The sequence below is a fragment of the Drosophila innubila genome (assembly GCF_004354385.1).
Source record: "Drosophila innubila isolate TH190305 chromosome 2L unlocalized genomic scaffold, UK_Dinn_1.0 5_B_2L, whole genome shotgun sequence".
In the NCBI taxonomy this organism is placed as follows: Eukaryota; Metazoa; Arthropoda; class Insecta; order Diptera; family Drosophilidae; genus Drosophila; species Drosophila innubila.
In genome coordinates, this window is record NW_022995373.1 from 4,564,753 (window position 1) to 4,582,404 (window position 17,652).

A 17,652-nucleotide genomic window follows, 5' to 3' on the forward strand; every position below is an offset into this window, starting at 1 on the left:
TAAATCTGAGTATATGCGTTCTTTGGTATATGAAACACAAATTTTGGCTGAGGGGTTTGGAAGATATCACCTGTTATCTGAATATATACATTTTTCTATCGGTCGAAAATCACGTTTCAGTACGAAAACTTTTTGGTTTTATGAGACAACTAATACAATATGCATTTAAGTTAGTTTTATACATCCTGACCGAAGTTGGTTCATTACGGACCACTGTATCATATAGCTGTCATTGGACCGATCGGTCCAATAGTATATGAAAAACTTTTTTGTTTTACGAGATATCGTAACCAAACTAATAGAATATGCATTTAATTTTCATTTATAGATACTGACCAAAATTGGTTCTAATCGAACCACTATATCATATAGCTGTCATAGGACCGATCGGGCGTAATCCAAGTCTTAGTATGAAAAACTTTTTTTTCAGAGTAAGTACGGGTTCTCCGACAGAAGAGTATGCCCGACTGTAGCAACGCGATTTTTCTTTATAATTAAAGAAAGATTTTTTTTTAAATATGAAAGAAATTCATCAACTAAATTTATATTTTTAACTATCTGCCTGCATTAATGATAAAGTTACAATGTCAAAAGCAAAATCAATTGCAAAAATTTCAGATATCCCACAAAAAAAACCTTAACACGAGCTAATAGTCTGTGACGAAAGCAATTTCTAGCCCCAAAATTTCTGATATCCAATTTTGTGACGAACTTAATTAAAATTAATATAAAAATTTTAAATAAAAATTTAAATAAATAAAAAAAAAAACAAAAATTGGCATTCAACACTGCGCAAATAGTTATTTTTATGTACAAAGCAGCTCACCCTTTTTTTGCACAGTGCACAATGCCAATTTTCGTAATTTTTTTTTTTGTTAATTTATATTTTATTTAAAATTTTTATATTAAACTGAATTTTGGATATCTAAAATTTTGGGGCTAGAAAAAACTTTCGTAATTTTTACCTCGTGTAGTTTATAAAATTCTTTGTCCTGTCCATTCATTCATGTATCATTCTAGAGGCCAATCGGCTTAAGCTACAAGTTTGGAATTTAAACACAACACAGATATGACAATTTCAACGGGAAATAAGGCGGCGTTTTGGAAGCTTCGACCTGCAGGTTCGTAAAACCGATATCCAAAGATGTTTCGGAGCCGATAACTGAAACCAAAATACAAAATACAAACCGAAAACCTAGCTGAAATCTAAATTCGATTCGGCTCTATACCCTGTTAAAATTAAAGCACAATAAGACATAAAACAACTTGCTAGTCATTATAAAATAACACTAATAATTTATTTATTTCAATAGAAATAAGAGTTATTTTTGTATTCATTTCAAATAGTAACAATATTATTCAAAATTGGTTATTTGGAGCAAAAAAAAATTAATTTTAAATATCTTTAATGCCTTTATATAATGTTGACATTCAAAAGAAACCACTGTTCTTTTCTGGTGCTCTGACAACGGTTTGTTTTGTGCTTCAGGCTTGTACAGGGTGGCCAATCTAGCGGTTGATTTTTGAACTACCTATTATTTCGACTTTGACAGCTCGAATGACAGCTCGTCATTGTGTCAAATATTTAGTAAAAGGTTTGCGGTTTACGAAATGGTTAAGTTTACGCTCTAAGAAAATTGGGAAATACTGAAAACTTACTTCCAAAGTGGTGATGAGCATTTTTATCGAAAAATCATATTTTCAGATGAAGCTCATTTGCACCTTGGTGGTTACGTCAATAAGCAGAACTGCCGCATTTGGGGCTCCGAAAACCCGCACATCGTCTTGGAAAGCCAATGCATCCACAACGAGTGACTATTTGGTGCGGTATGTGGTCAGAAAGCATCAAAGGCGATGTCAACTGGCCGCCTCGTAGCTGCGATTTGACCCCGTTGGACTATATTTTGTGAGGTGCTGTCAAGGAAAAGTGCTATGCCAACCATCCAGAGACGATTGACGACCTTAAGCATAAGATTGAAGTCGCCATTGAGGCCATTGAGGACCATACTATCGAAAATGAGCTTAAGAATTGAGTCGATCGGATGGCCTACTGCAAGGCATCCAGGAGCATCCATATGAATAAAGTGGTCTTCCACATATAAACCGCAATGTTGGGGCCATTTTAAAACGAAGCTTTTCCGTGGGAGCATGCCTGTACGAGGTGGGGTGAAAAGTAACCTCCTTTGGAATGAAACATTTTATTTTTTTCAAACTTTATGTAGTCTTCTTTTAGATTGACATACTTATTGCAGCGATTTTATAAATTTTTGAATTCATCTGAAAAGTAATTTTCCGGAAGGTCTGTAAAATACTTTTCCGATACGTCGATGATCTCGCGCAAGCTGAATTTTGTAGTATCTTTTGAAGTGTGAGAAGAGATAATATTCCGAGTGTCAAATCGTGCGATTCAGGTTAATGCAAAGCAACTGATGCACTTAATCGTTATTTTAGCCATGGCTTTGCAGTTAGTTTTTTTGATCCGGAGTGCTCATGCGCTGCATTCAGAGGCAGGATAGCTTTTTCGAATGCAGAATCTTGTCCAATGTATGGCGTCTGCGCTCAGTACTAATCCTTGTGACATCTGCCAGCTTGCTCTCCTTTTGTCCTCGCTGCGATCCTCGGCGGCAGTGGAGTTTCGCTGAGTTTTTACGGTGTAACCTTGAGGAGCATTAGCCCCATAATATTTTTTCAACTGTTCTTTTGTTTTCTTAGCCGTTCTGCCTCTCAAAAAATAGTTGTTTATCTGTAAAAACACAAGTAAGGTCTGTATGGCGCTGAAATTTGACATGTCTGCCTAATTATTAATGGACTATTATCTTAATTGCGACATCGGCGCATTCTGACGGTCAAGGTGGTTATTTCTTACCACTCATAGCATATATTTTTTTTTTTGGACGGGTTATGTTTGTTAATAATATCAACTTTTAAAAAATTGCAAAATATCCACAAAACTAATTTAGAGAGGAAGTTACATCCCACAAAAATAAAATAACGAGGTAAAAGTCGATTATTATGTTCGTGGTAGCTCACCCTTTTTGCGCACAGGGCCGAATGTAAATTTTCGTGTTTTTTTTCTTATTAATTTATATTATTATTTAAAATTTTTATTTTAAACTTTATTTTTTTCGTCACAAATTTGGATATCATATCTTGCCGAAACGAATTTTTACCGATAAGTGTAATATACCAAAAAACGCGGAATTTTATTGACTTTAACATATTGAAATTCAAAAATGTAAAATGTTAGCTTAAAAACCGTATTTCACCTGTAAAATGTTACCTGAGTACTTTAGAAAAAAAGTTCAATGGTACGCCTAAAAGCCCTCAAACCACCTTTCAAATGACATATAGGACATATTTGTAGCTTCTATGGTTTGGAAACTATTGGGGCTTAAATTTTAACGGGATTTAGCATCTTCCCGCTAAACTAGCGGTTTTTTCAAAAAGTCGTAAAACAAACTTTTCTAGATTTTCGAAAAAAATAATTCCCCATAATTACATCTTTTTTTTTTAGCGGTTTGATGCAAACATACAAACAAACTGAGTTTTTATCTCATTTTGAGAAGGCAACTCAAAATTTCAAATATATTTATCTTTTGAACCGGTTGTCGGATTTCGGTGATCGAGGTATCAATCGACGCGTATTTTTGATAAGAATTAAAAGGCCCCATTAGCTGCGATCGTTCAAATTTTGACGCTCCCACTTACACCCCCGTATTTCATGAAACAGGTGAATTAGAAGAAGTTTTATGCCATTTTGCAAGTTAGGACTAAACCTTTCGATCGGTATATAGTTCGATCTGATCGGACAGTCATAGCAAATTTTATAAATTAGCTGTATATATCGTCACTAGCGCGAGCTGCCGACCACGGTGATTGCTAATACGAATTTTTCATGTGTTCTACATATCTTCATAATCAACTCAATAGTTGGTGTTTCTAAAACTATGCAAACATTGCTTTCAAATCACTATGTTTTTTTTCCGCTTGTTTTTTGGCACAAACTCTATTTATAAAGTTATTGGTTTGAAATTTGGCTTGCATACATATTTCAGGTTCATTAAATTACCTACCAAGTTTCAAATGATTCGGGCCACTATTTCATATAGATACAAAAATTTGTTACTTTTGATTGTCGGAAATTTCCTGCTGAATGCAAAAGGTAGTAATCAGGCAATTTGTTTAGTGATCAAAGTTACCTGCTGAATGCCCCCAAGAACACCATTGCTTTCAAATATTTTGATGAAATATTAAATGTTTTGAATTAAATTAAAGTTTGCTTAGGTGATAAAAAACTAAGTTAAGTTATCATTTATAAAAAACATACCTTATATTATTTTTTTAATTTATAATCAATATATGGCAGTAGACTTTAGTGATTTCGAAAATATGTTGAAAACAATGATATCTCTGGCATTTAAAAAACTTTAAATTTTGGAACGGTTGTTTTCGAGTGTTCCTAGAGTTTTAAAGTCAAATGCAAAATGTTTCTTGTCATTTGGTGCCCCATATCTAAAAAAAAGTGGGCTTGGCTCGTTTCATATTTTGACTGTTGCCTAGTGTAATTACTTTTATAAAATTTGTTTGCGGTACACTATTTAATACGTCAAAGTAAAAGAAGGGCTAGTAAACGAGCCACATGTCACTAATTGCCCTTGTACATAGCAACAATAAAAAAATTATTTAATCATTGTAATTTGAATTTTTCTTAATTCATGAAAAATCACTCTCTATTTGGGGCCTTTTTTTTTTATTTTCAAGGTAGGCTCTTGCTAAAAGAATAGCCAAAATCTAAGCGAACCCGAATTTCTCTTCTGTTTTATTTCCTGATTTTAAGTTTGAAGTGCCGGTTACCCCTTTTTTAAAAAATATCCAAATGTGAATTTTTTTCTTTGTCAAAACAATTACTTGTCATACTGTACGTATACATATGCTGATATCAAGTTCCTACATATAACAGTATGTACATATGTATGTGTACATGTCTATACGTTTTCGAATTTAAAATACGTGGGATGAAGTATTCTTGTAGAAATGTAAATACACTAATTTGCATATGTATATGTGTATGTATGTATGGAAATATCGTCTAGCTAGGAATTTAGGCTTTTGAATACATCTGTACTTTGACAGTAGATAAGTAAAATATCAAGCGTGCCACAAACATACAGATGTACATATGTAACTATGCATGAACATATAATGCTTATTCACTTTAAAGCTGTCATAACTCAAAAAACACGATTTTGCTGAGATTGCGTTTTAAGTTTGTAATGCAGTAGCCCCTTGCAGTAAAAAAATAATATTTCGATTCTCACATAAAGAGTATTCAAGATACAGAAATAGATCCAATTTTTACAAAATATATGTATGTAGAACAGGATATGGCGGATATTTCTACATCATTATTTCCAAAATCGTATTTTCTTTTGCATTATGACATTCTTGAAATAAATGTGCGATATGTGTATCCAAGACATTATACTTTTTTATACGAATATATGTATGCTCACACTTATGTTCACTTAATTGTACGCATATGTCTGTATATAGTCGTACAAACATATAAATATACACTGATAAAAAAAATGTTCTAAAATCAAGATTTTGGTCTCAGAACTAAGATTTTTGGTCTTAAAAATGCGTCGAGAACTTAAATTAAGAGAACACATCTTGATTTTAAGAACATTTAACATAAGACTTAGTTCATATTTTCAGAATAAATGTTCTTAAAATTAAAATTAAAAAATAAAAAATATGTAAATAATATTTTATATATATATATAATTTTTTTTTTAATTTTGATTTATTTACATTTTATTCTGTTTTAGTAATTTAATAAATATTATTTTAATTTTTTACGAGTGGGGTTCGAACCGCCGCCTACTGCTTCACACAACTTAAGCGGCTTCTCGAACCAGAGCGACACGGGGCCACCATTTGTTTGATACGAAATTGTACCTATTTATACTTTCCTAACAATTTAAGTTTTTTATTCTTATATCAAGATTTTTTAGATTAATAAGATTAAAATTTTAAGAACAAAATATTTAATATGAATGTTCTTGATTTTTGAAGTTGGTCTTTTTTTTCAGTGTATACGCTGCGATTCGGGTGACCGGGGAAACCTAGGGCATTGCCTAGGGAATTGGTGGTGGTACCTAGGTATCATATGGAACACTTTCATATCAATTTTCCGATGAATTTTTCCACTACATGTCCGCCAAATGTACCGAGCGGTGCGGTACAGCAGCTCCTGCTCTGGGTGCGCGAACTTGAAGTTAGAGCACCAAGCAAATACCATATCACTGCGGACGCAGGTCGCGCTAGTGACAAAAGCAGCACATAGGGTGCGAAAGACGACTAGCAATGTATACAGGAAGAATAAAAAATTTGATTCGACTGTCCGATCAGATCGAATTATATACCGATCGAAAGGTTTAGTTCTAACTTACAAAATTGCATACTAAAACACTTTATTTATTTAAGATTTTATAAAAATATAAATTAATAAAAAAAAAACCCGAAAATTGGCATTCGGCACTGCGCAAAATGTAATTTTTATGTACAAAGAAGCTCACCCTTTTTGCTCACAGTGCACAATGCCAATTTTCGGTTTTTTTTTTTATTAATTTATTTAAAATTTTTAGATAGACTGAATTTTGTTCGTCACAAAATTGGATATCAAAAATTTTGGGGCTAGAAATTGCTTTCGCCACTAGGCTTTTACCTCGTGTAGAGGTTTTTTTTGTGGGATCTAATCTACCTTGCAATCCCGATTTTAAGAAAATGTTGATTTTCGAACGATCATGGCATTTATATGTTATATGTAGCGGTCTGACTTCAACCAAACTTGGATAGATTGTAGAAGACGATTCGAGATTCATAACACAGCCACACAAAAAAATATTTTTTGTTTGTTTTAAGTTTAAAACAAATTTGATAAATAAATATATAAATCTATGTGAAAAAATTTGCTTACTCTATCTCTTATAGTCTCTGAGATTGGATAGTGAACCGATTTTAACCCATTTGGTAGGGATATACTATAACACATTACCAAATACACAAGCTGTGAGATTGATTGATATATCTCAAGAAAAACAACATTTCTCATTCTACATGCTGATGCTCCACCGATCTCTATATGATATAGCAATCCAATTTTAACCAAATACGGTCAGAAAGTGTAAGACAATAACAAATTGATATTCTTTGAGATTGGTTAAGATATCCCAAAAAACACAAGCACATTTCATGCTAAAAGTCAAAATCACACAGGCTTAAGTCATGAAAATCGACCTAGCTATGAATTGCAAATATAATGCCGTTTTTTCATAGATTTAATTGAATCATATTTTGAACGACGCCTAGTAAATGCAGCTATGCTAATACAGATTCAAACCATTTGTCAAAAAGCTTTCCAATTTACAGTCAAAAATCGTAAGAAAACCTTAAAAAACTCATAATTTTCTTAATTTAAAAATTGATTGCTTTAAAACTACTGTTTAAATTAAAAACTGTATGTAAACGAAATACAGATATATTCATTAGCCTTAAGAAAATACAAAGTTTTGGCCCAGAAAAATGGGTACTAGAGCCTATTAGATTCGTGACAAATTATGGTACACTACTTTGAACACCTGTAACTCCGAAACTATAAGAGTTAGAGCAAACCAAATACTCATAGGATATTGACATAACATAAAATTATTTTTTATTATTATTACTTATTTTTTGACTGCTACTCATTTTTCACAATTTTATGACCGGTACTTGCACCTACTATAGTGCCAGACCATTTCACTACCTTTTTAGAACCATATTATTAAATTAATCAACGTAAAAAATTAATTTAAACGTTTGGCAAAAATAACGTGCCTTCTTCAAACATTGCACACATTCCAAAAGAACGTGCCAGTCTCAAATGTAAAGGATTTTTACCAATTTTGGTATTCTCAAAAAATCTGTAAGTCCGTTGTTTTTTCACCGATCTTAACAGTTTATATAGTTTTTGAAAGAAAACAGTTAGGGCTAACTAAGAAAAATAATATTTAGTTTTTAAATAACCACCCTTTGGGATTAGATCACAGTAATGTCGGATATATTGAGTTTTGACCGACTTCCCAAAATAGATCGTCGATGCGCCACCTCAGGATGACCTCCAAAAAAAAAGATTTTTTACAGATATTGCTGATATATCGTATCATCCATTGATGATACAGCGTTTTCGAAAAAAAAAAACCAAATTCACTCCACCCTATTATACATGTTATATCAATGTTATATTAACATAGTTTAATTTATGTTGGGCATGTTATATGAATGTTATGTTAATATAATTGTATGTTAATGTACATTTTTTCTGTTAAATTAATTGTTCATTTAGTTATGTTAATGCTCAAATGTTAAATTTCACTGCAGACGGCAGTTCGCGCTAGTGACGAAAGCAGCACGAAGGGTGCGAAATGCGACTAGCAATATATACAGCTAACAATGAACATTTGCTACGACTGTCCGATCAGATCGAGTTATATACCGATCGAAAGGTTTAGTTCTAACTTTCAAAATGACATACTAAAACTTTTTCTAACTCACATGGATCATGAGATACGGGGGTGTAAGTGGAAGGGGGAAAAATTTCAATGATTGCAGCTAATGGGCCTTTTGGTAAAATTTTTTATTTTTTTAAAATTCTAATTAAAAATACGCGTTGATACCTCGATCACGGTAATCCGATCACTGGTTCAAAAGATAAATAAATATATTTAATAAATATAAAAAAATAAATTTTTAGTGGACTTATCAAACGTTTGTCTGTTTGTATCAAAGCGCTAAACAAGCTTAGATGTAATGATGGGGATTCATTCCATTTCGAAAATCTAGAAATGTTTGTTCTACGAATTTTTGGAAAAACCGCTAGTTCACAAATTGAGAAAAAAAAACTTCAACATCTTTAAAACCATATAAGCTACGGATATGCTGTATATATCATTGGAAAGGTGTGTTTAAGCGTACCTTTAAACTATCTTTCTAAAGTACTCAGGTAACATTTTACAGGTGAAATATGGTTTTACTGTGAGAAACTTTTTTTTTATGAGAAATCTTAACCAAATTAATACAATATGCATTTAACTTGGTCTTTTATATCCTGACCAAAGTTGGTCATAGGACCGATCGGTCCAATATTAGGTCTTAGTATGAAAAGCTTTTTTGTTTGACGAGATATCGTATCCAAACCAATAGAATATGCATTTAAGTTAGACTTATTGATCCTGACCCAAGTTGCTTCTAATCGAACTTTTTTATCATATAGCTGTCATAGGAGCGATTGGGCGAAATACAAGTCTTAGTATGAAAAACTTTTTTTTCATAGAAAGTACGGGGTCTCCGACAGTAGAGTATGCTCGAAAATATTGGCAAAAAGTATTTTTTTACGTACAAAGAAGCTCACGCTTTTTGTGCACCGTGCACAATGCCAATTTAAGTTTTTTTTTTTTTTATTAATTTATATTTTTACTTTAAGTTTTTATATTAAACTGAATTTTGCTTGACAAAATTGGATTTCAGAAATTTCGGGGCTAGAAATTGCTTTTGTCACTAGACTTTTACCTCGTGTATACTTATGTATTAATATTGTTTAGTATGCTAAATTTTCTTTTATTTTTACATTTTGAAAGTTAAAAGTGTCAATTAAATTTAGCTCCTGTTCGAATTAAAGTTTTTTAAGTATTTATTTATTTAGTTAATGGTCATTAAATCCAACGGCAACGAAGATGTGGGTAGCGAGAATATAACTGTCGAGTGGTCTCGACTGTAGCCTTGTCACACGTCACCGCGAGCGAAGCGAGCAGGTGGTAGACGAGCGTAGCGAGCTGGAAATGGAGCACCCTTGTCTAAAATCGGTTGTGGCAATATCTAAAAATGATGACAAATGTATGTACATATATGTATAGCAGTGTTGTGATTAATTAACTAATTTTGTTATGCATTGGTCACTTCATTATTGAATTGAAAAAAATAATGTTAATTAAAATTCAATTTCATTAGAATTAAAAATAATAGTGCTAATGATATAAAATTTCAGTAGCATTGAAAATAGTAGTGCTAATGAAAATAAAATTTCAGTAGCATTGAAAATAGTAGTACTAATGAAAATGAAATTTCAGTAGCATTGAAAATAGTAGTACTAATGAAAATCAAATTTCAGTGGCATTGAAAATAGCACTTCTATTTTGAAATGAATGAAATTTTATTTCAGTAGCATTGAAAATTTAATAATAAAATAATGACATACAATGAAAATTTTTGTTTTTCCATTAAATAGTTTTAATTAAAGCTCAATTTAAATAGCATTGATAATTATTTTTATTTTTTTTAACATAATAAGAGCTTATCATAAAAAATGAAATTCTAAGTATGCCTTGTATTTGTTTTAGACTGTTTTAACTTGTCAAAGCTTACAATTCTTAAATGGTTCTGGCAAGGTAATATTAGGTCAATCCCATTGGAGTCTAGTTGATTACAATCAATAGTATAGTATTAGTATCGAAAAAGGCATCTTGGCCGCTTGTCAAGTATGCCCTAAGGCGAAAAACATTAAAGGCTCGCTTAAGGTAACGTCCAATTTTTGAATACACCTCAAAATATCCCATCATGAGGAATACCGCCAATATTTATCGGACAAAGCCAATCAGTTAAAAAGGGCAAGAAAATATGAAATAAGATAGGACCAATGTGATGAACAAATATTGAAATTTGTAGTAGACACGTTTTCGTCTATTTCAATAGTGGAAAATCCGTCGTTTGTGGCGCTTTTTGATGATTAAAGTACCATTAAAGTACCGGGACGAAAAAAAATAACAGAAATGCTAGACAATAAATACGCATTTTCTAATTAATGAAATCGAAGCTGCTAAATATGTAAGCACAAGAGCAGACATTTGGTCAACACAAAAGAGATTCTTTTATGGTTATACCTGCCATTGGATAGATGCTAAGTTTGAGCGCCATTCCGCTGCATTGGCATGTACGCGGATGGTAGAAAGTCATACATTTGACAATATTGGAGAGACTCAATTGAAAAGTAATGAACAGGTGACAAAATAGTTTGCACAATCACAGACAATGCGAGCAATTTTGTGAAGGCTTTTAAGAAGTTTGGTGTGGAAGGTCAGTACTCATTATAATTACCATTCATGATTTGCTTATTTTGTCTTTTAAATTCAACAAAGACAACGATACCGAGAGTTCTGACTTCTATGATGATATTCGAGCACTATACTTTTCAATAATCCGCTTGCCCAATCATAACAGGTTTGCTTGTCACACAATAAACTTATTTGGCAAAACGGATTATATAAGTGTTATTAAGTCAGACCGAAGACTACATGAGAAGCTTATGAGCGTGCTAATAAGGTGAATATTTAAAATTTAATTTCAGAGCCAGCCAGGTGTTCAGCCATTGGGAATAAATGCAACTTCTAGGCTGTTTCCTAAAGACACCATGTACAGCTCGGTGGAACACCCTGTACGATGCTTTCAAGCATTTATTACATTTTAAGGACCAGTTTTATGATATATTTTCAATCTTGGGAATAACGGAACTAGGCTTATCGGATACACAATACTTGGAGGAATATTGCCAACTGATGGTGCCATTAACACACGGCCTTGATCCATGTTTTATGGTGATATTGTCCCAATCATCTTGACAGTTAAAGTTAAATGGGAAAAAATGACTAATGGTGCATTTACACTAGTTGATGCAGCGTCAATTCTAGCTATATCAACAATTGATATCCAACGTCAACGCATTTGTTGTGTTTACATTAGTTGATAGAGTTGACAAAAAAACCGGGTTGCCAACTAATTTTCGAGTTGAGCAACGCGCAAGATGCCAACGCGTTGATATTGAAGTTGAGAGTAATTTACACCAGTTGATATCCACATTCGTTGACATTCACGTTGCTTAGCATTTTTCGTTGACGTCGAACTTGTGAATGTATCGAAACTGATTTTAATCGATATTGTGTTGTTTTAATAATTGAGAAAAGTAAAAAAGTGGTAAGTACTTATGCATATGTATTTTAAAACTAATTCATATGCAATTTGTTTACCCTACGATAAAATCAGAACAATGGCAACAGCGAAGAAGAGCAAAATAGCGGCAGCAGTGATTTTGGTTTTAGCTCTTGCGTACGAGGAAGAGCAAGAGCTAAAAAAAACGCAAGCGAGCAATGTGGGTTCAAGAACTATATTTGGATCGAGACGAAAGTGGTTTTTTCCGATCATTTGAGACAATATTTCGATCGAATAGTCCTGATCGTTTTAAGGACTTTGCCCGAATGAGCCCAGACGATTTTGATTTTTTGCTTGAACGTGTGAAGCCTTCCATTCAAAAAGCGGACACAAGTCTCCGAAAATCTATATTTATATTTATATATATTTATTTTTTAATAACATTTTATTATTAGTTATTGTTTTTTATAGACTGCACACTTGAAATAACAGACAACATTAAATAAATCGGATGGCGAGCGAAGTGTTGCTACCTCCAATCTATACATAAAGTTTGTCAACACAAAGCAAAAGAATGAACACGAGCTCAACTTAATTTTGTGTTGTCAACGCGCCGATTGTGTCTTCAACTGTTGACACAAAGTGTTTACACTGTGTTTACACTCAGAGCAACAATTGATGATTCTCGCATTGTCAATCTACTGTCAACGCAACGGTTGATCAAGTTGACAGCTGTTCACACTAGGATTGATAAAGTTGATATCAACGTTGACTTGTTTATCAACTAGTGTAAATGCACCATAACAATGGGCAATTAAACATGCTCAGCGAAAAACTTCCTGAAATGTGTAAAGCTCTTCACAAAAGGTTCAAAGATGTATTTGAAATGGCACGCAAGTGTCACGATGCATTTGTTGCTGTAATTCCGGGTCCGGCTAATAAGCTAAAATTTGTGCCAGCAATCCAAAAGACAGTTTCGGAGTGGACTGAAGCCAAAGTTAAGACAATTTTTCTGGAACACGCAGAGAAATTAACTGTCAACAGTGTAACTACTCCAAATATCAAAAAAGAAAGTGAAGCGGTCTTGTTTAATTTTTTGGATTTTGGAGAGAATTCTATTGGTAATAGTAATAATATTTATTTAATTTGTATGTAATGTTTATTACAAATTTAATATATTTAACTGTTATTTGTTTTTTCATTCATTATGAATAAAGCTTTTAAAGTCCCGAGAAATTCCCAACCATAAAAACGACGTTTCTCAAATTCAATACTCCTTTGCCATCTTCTCCGCCGGTAGAGCGCCTTTTCAGCTATGCGGGGCTGGTTAATGGAAAAGGAGACAAAATTTCAGTGTTGCCAAGTCAGCTTTATTCCCGTCAGATCTGACGTTTTTCGAATGCCAAAAGCGGGAAAAATTGTGATCTATCAGGTGACGGAAATTCTAGCTATATTGAAAGTTGCAATGGCTTTTTTTGAATTTTCAAAACTTCTGCCAACATATCGAAATATCTAAGCATAGCATCACTTTTAATCGATAGATGTTGCAGTAATATCAGTAAATGCCGCTTTACTATCTTTGCATTATTTTTCCATCACTGGCAAAGGGTTTCACAATATCCGTCTGTCTGTATGAACAAATAGATCTCTGGGATTATTAGACCTAGAGACCCCAAACTTGGTATATAGATTTCTCTATATTGCAGACAGACCAAGTTTGTTTAAAAATTCGATCACGCCCCCATTATTGCCCACAAATCGAAAAAAAATTTCATATTCAAATTATAAGAACAATTTAAAAGCTAGTGACACCAAACTTGGTATGTAGATTCCCTTATATTGCAGGCAGATCAAGATTGTTTCTTTTTTTGGCCACTATATCATATAGCGCCCATAGGAACAATCGGTCGAAAATCAGGTTTTAGTATGAAAAACTTTTCTGTTTTATGAGATATCTAAACCCAACTGATAAAATAAGCATTTAACTTGGTTTTATATATCCTTATATATCCAAAGTTGGTTAAAATCGGACCACTATATCATATAGCTGTCATAGTCATAAGGAAAATCAAGTCTTAGTATGAAAAACTTTTTTGTTTTATGAGATATCGTAACCAAACTGATAGAATATAAATAAAACTTGGCTTTATATATCCTTTCCATAGTTGTCTAAGTATGAAAAACTTTTTAGTTTTATGAGATATCGTAAGCAAACTAATAGAATATACATAAAACTTGGTTTTATATATCCTGTTCAAAATTGGTTCAAACCGGACCACTATATCATATAGCTGTCATAGGACCGATCGGGCGAAATTTAAGTCTTAGTAAGAAAAACTTTGTTGTTTAATGAGATTTCGTAAACAAACTGTTTGAATATGCATTTAAGTCACTTTTATATTACATCCTTACCGAAGTTGGTTTTAATTGGTCCACTATATTATATAGCTGTAATAGGGCCGATCGGGATTTGGTTTTATGAGATATCTCAACTTACTAATACAGTATGCATTTTACTTTGTTTTATATATCTTGACCGAAGTTGGTTCATATTGGATCGGTCATACGACCAATCGGGCGAAAATCTTAACCAAACTGACAGAATATGCATTGCACCTGGTCTTATACATCCTTACCAAATTGGAGCAAATAGTCGAAAATTTAATAAAGCGCTCTGCAAGGGCGTCGAGTGAGCTACACATTTTTGAATTTTAAGCACTCTTTGCTTTTTTCATAGTAAATACGGGGTCTCTGACAGTCGAGCATGCTGGACTGTAGCTCCGCGAGCGAAGCGAGCATGGGGCGGAGCCCCCTAGTTTTTATTGGAACTGAACCAATCGAGAATCCATTGGGAACGGTGGTATAGCCCACGAGTTTATGACTTCTGTAAGCATCAAAAGATATTGGACTTGGGCCATTCCGTTGACAAGGTCAATCGATCAGCCTTATAGCAGAAGAATCAAACATACGCCGACGACATTACTTGTCGAGACATTGCTTTTCTGGCCTTTTGCTCTTGTAGAAAGCATTCAAATATAGTCTTTCAGCATAATTTAAATGATATTGAAGCGTTGAAACTCAGTATGGACTTTTCTAGCAAATGAACTATTGACACCAATGTGGATTCCATATGGAGTTGGCATCAAGCAAAAATTAAATAATAAATACAATTTTTAATTTACAAATAATTATCAATGCTATTTAAATTGAGTTTTAATTAAAACTATTTAATGGCAAAACAAAAATTTTCATTCTATGTCAGTATTTCAATGCTATTTAAATTTTCTTTTAAATTTTAATTGTTGTTAAATAAAATTTCATTAGCACTACTATATTCAATGCTAGGAAAAACTAGTGGGCCGGTGTTACAGTCGAGCATAATCGACTGTCGGAGACCCCGTACTTACTATGGCAAAAACTAATAACACAAAAAAATTAAAAAATTATATAGTTACCTTAAATGTATATTCTATCAGATTGGTTACGATGTCTCATAAAACACAAAAGATTTTCATACTAAGACTCGATTTTCGCCGGATCGGTCCTATGACAGCTATATGATATAGTGGTCTGATTTGAACCATCCTTAGACAGGATATCAAATACCAATTTATATGTTAAAAAAGTTTTTCATACTAAAACTTGATGTTCGCCCGATCGGTCCTATGACAGCTATATGATATAGTGGTCTGATTTGAACCATCTTTATAAAGGATATAAAATACCAATTTATATGCTTATTGTATCAGTTTTGTTACGATATCTCATTAAACAAAAAAGTTTTTCATACGAAAACTTGATCTGCTTGCAATATAGAGGAACCTAAATTTCAAGTTTGGTGTCTCTAGCTCTTATAGTCTCTGAGATCTAGGCGCTCATACAGACGGACAGACAGGCGGACAGACGGACATTGCTATATAGACTCGGCTATTGATGCTGATCAAGCATATATATTCTTAATAGGGTCTGCCACGCCTCCTTCTACCTGTTACGCACATATTCTATAAAACAAACCCAATAGACCCCTGTTCTTTTTTGAAGTACAAAATTTAATTGGCAGTAGATTTTTCAATGCTACTAAACTTTCATTTCCATTAGCACTAATATTTTTCAATGCTAGTGAAAAAAATTTCATTGGCAGTAGATTTTTCAATACTAATGAAATAACATTTCATTTAGCAGTAGATTTTTTAATGCTAGTGAAATCTGATTGTATTGTCATTCATTTTTTAATGATAATGAAAATTTAATGATAATTCTTTAAGGCACAGCTCTGATTTATACCTCTTGGAGGTGCCATTATAGAAAATGACAGAAATGACAGAAATTTTGGAAAAAAGATTTATATATTACTAGGGGGCTAGGCCCATCATCAAAGAGTCTATACACTTACCGTCCAAGCTAACTTTATGTAATTGGCTTGTTTGGTTACTGGGAGCCCTGTCTTATTATCTTGTGCAGCCGACACAAATATTTCTATCATCAGAGAGTCTATTGACTTACTGCCTAGGAGCTCTGTCTTATCAACATGTGCAGCCTAGGCGAATGGGCCCAGCTCAAATGAACGCTTTTTTCCCGTGCCAAGCATATCTAACTATGTTTTTTTTTGCAATTCTTGTGTTTTGAAATGGATTTGGTGTACATTTTATAGTTTTTTAATTAACGTGATCTTGAAATGTATTCTTTAGAGAAGCAAAAGTAATGTTGGATGAATATTCATTAATTGATAATGTTAATTGGACTAGCAAAAATGAAGGAATGCTAGCGAAGTTGTGTGGAATGCTCAGAAGCAACCATTATTTGATAAATATGCATTAAATTAATTTTGTTTGCTGGACGAAAAAGCGCGCCTCTGGTTTGTTTTTATTCTTTTTGTGGAACTTGCTTATTGCGCAAGAACTTGTTCGATGTTCAATTTTTGTGAACATTCTGAGGCCGTGGCGCTGTGTGAAAATGACAAGTAGTGTTCACATTGACGGCAGTCATTTTGGCTTGGCACAACGCTGTGAAGCACATTTTAATTAGCACGCTCGTGCTAATCAAAGCACTTTCGTATCTTGAGCATGGGGAAGAACAAAGCAGGGAAAATTGCAGGTACTAAGCAGGATGAAAAAAGTAAATAACGCGTTTAGAATATTACTACATTAGGCACAAGGCGAAGCCTGTAATAGGGTTTGACAGTCTTAGCTGATGTCAGGCAATAGCCTGCCACCAGCGCTTCGACCAAAAATGTAGTTGACGGAAATGTGTCTCCTTGCCAGCCTCCTTCTCCTAAAACGTCTGGCAGATCAACTGCAAGGCAATTTGAATGGGCAAGGAGCCGCGCTCTGTACCTTTCAGCATAGTTGCTTACTGTAGTGCACACAGTCTGAACACCAAGGTCCCGATAAATAGTAACGTCTCTTACATATCTCGGCGAGTCAACGATCCGTCGTAAAATTTAGCTCTGTATGAATATGTTATACAGGACTGGCCCGAGAACGCTTCCTTGAGGGACTCCAGCGGCAATCATCCTGGGCGACGATTTCGTTTCGCGGACGACCACCACAGCTGAGGCGGAAGAAGCGGCACCAACTTGTACAAGAGACCAAACGCTTGTTTAACATCGATGAAGACACCAGAACCGTATTA